This window comes from Mizuhopecten yessoensis, unplaced genomic scaffold (genome assembly GCF_002113885.1).
Source record: "Mizuhopecten yessoensis strain PY_sf001 unplaced genomic scaffold, ASM211388v2 scaffold716315, whole genome shotgun sequence".
Taxonomy (NCBI): domain Eukaryota; kingdom Metazoa; phylum Mollusca; class Bivalvia; order Pectinida; family Pectinidae; genus Mizuhopecten; species Mizuhopecten yessoensis.
This window is the reverse complement of record NW_018480055.1, coordinates 761,851-764,156: the sequence shown is the minus strand read 5'-3', so window position 1 is coordinate 764,156 and position 2,306 is coordinate 761,851. Positions and strand designations below refer to the sequence as shown.

Below are 2,306 nucleotides of genomic sequence, written 5' to 3'. Positions count from 1 at the left end.
GGAGGATTTTTGTGAAATCTTCACCAACAAGCGACAAAGTACTGATCAAAAACCTAACCCATCTACTACAGGTAGTCCCCTTCCTGTCTTCCGAGGGTACTGCGAGAGCTGACCGATACTAAGTGCTCCCTCATATATCTGTATATATTCCGTAATAAAACTTGATGCATTGAAATCATATCATACATCGCTTAAAATGTATACTTTTGTATTATCCCGTATTACATTTGAAAATGCACTGAAAAAATTTCAAGTGTAAACACTCATATGCAATTCTCCATATTATATCTTCAAATGTACTGAAGATATATCGCTCACCTAACGCATACCTATGTTATATATTCAATAATATATTAGCAAAAACAACTTAATGGAAACATATTGCTCTCCAAATATGTATACTGATGAATTAATCAATACATATATACTGAAAATACATTGCCTTCAAAAGTATATATATACGCTGTTTTATACCAAAATGTATTTGAAGTTGTACTGTAAATCTATACTGCTCTTTCAATGCATACTTACCTCGTATGTATTAAATATTGTTATATTTATCTGCAACGATTATTCCAGTGTACCTTCAAATGTGCTGAAAATACACTTTTTTCCACATGCATGTTGATGCATATATATGGTTCCATTTAATACATGCATGTGCAAGTTCAATGCTCTCAACAATGAATTGTAAGTATTATACCATTTCATACCAGAAGTAAATTTCATTGCAAATACATTGCTCTCCACACCTACATACTAAGCTATTATTCCATAGAATTTCTACAAATGTACTGAAAATTTGTTAATTTTCAACCCTTACATGTACTGAAAATATACTGCTTTTCAATGTACCTATACATATGTATTTTTTGTGTAGTATTTGTGTTTTTTTCATAGTCTTCAATTACACTGTATTAATACACTAGAATGATTCCAATCTGTAAGTTGTATTGGAAATACAAAGCTTCCCAAAGGTATGCATATGTGTTTAAAATATACTGTTTTTATTAAATGTACATATACATTTCCAATTTGTCATAGTTTCTTCCAATACACTTAAAGTGTGCTGCTTTCCAATCCAAACGTATACTTACATGTATGAATGTATGTTCCCTTTTTATATATGAATAATACATGTTTACTTTTTTCTCCTATTGCATACTTAATTATTATTCAAAAGTATAACATAAACAATAATGAACATTTACGTCTCTGCAAATGTATCTTGAATAATTATACTTCCTTTTAAATGTATATACATGTATATGTGTATTTTTGATATTATAATTTCACATGTACTGAAAACTCAATGCTTTCCAAATGTATACATCTCTGCTCTATTATACCATATTATACAATAGTTTATCTGCGAGTGTATTGTAAATATACTCATTACCAAATGAATTTATACCCCGTAACCAAATGCGTTTGCCTGTAAATATAGCGTCGAAAAGCATATGCAATCAAATATCACTGTAAATTTTGCTCACATAAACTTAGGTACTCCATAATTCAGCTAATACTTTAGCGCGCTACACATGTGTTCCTTGTGTAATAATATTTTCGTTGTTTACATATTTCTACTACCCTTCTTCACCTCTCTCACCTTTGACCTATCCTGTCCTGACCCCGATATCCGTTTCACCGCCCCCGAGTGCTACATTTACATTTATATAGAAAAACGTATGCGTATGGTGAATATGACCGACTGTCTCTCTATAAATACTGCAATACTATTTGATGACCATGGGTGAAGATTTAGCTCAATATAGAGCGGCAGTCGGTTGTTTCTACCAACGTACACATGGTATTTTAACTAAACAGCAGTTTTTATTTTATATTGATGTACAGAAAATGTTCAAAGGCTGCAGGTCTGGTGTGATGTACATTTTAGCCGAGCTCCTTTACGCTGTACATATTACCCTTTGTTGTATTATCAAAAACTCTGACTTTCTACTTATACTACAATTCCTTCTAATATCCTGTAACGACGTTCATCCTAACCCTGGCCCAACAACCCAAAATAACGATATCTCTATTTTTCATTTGAACATTCGTAGTCTGAGAAATAAGTTGTCATATTTAGAACATGTAGCAACTGACTATGATATTGTTTGTGTCACCGAGACTCACCTTGATATATCTATAGCAGACGACGATATACTCCTAGGTGGCTATGAATTGTACCGCAAGGATCGTGGTTCTCCGGGTGGGGGGATAGCTGTTTACACTTCCAGTCTCTTGTGCACCCGTCGTAGAGCTGACTTGGAATTTGGGGTGGGTGAAGTGGTTTGGACAGAGAT

At 33.3% G+C, this 2,306-nt stretch overlaps 1 long non-coding RNA gene across 1 annotated transcript in view; it reads right to left on the bottom strand.

Annotated features, from left to right (window-relative positions):
• LOC110442979 overlaps positions 1-2,294 on the bottom strand; it is a 27,384-nt gene extending 25,090 nt beyond the window's left edge. Inside the window, exon 1 of the long non-coding RNA XR_002462064.1 lies at positions 2,137-2,294. This is a non-coding gene — a long non-coding RNA (uncharacterized LOC110442979). The remainder of the gene's footprint in view (positions 1-2,136) is intronic.
• Positions 2,295-2,306: the final 12 nt, after the last annotated feature.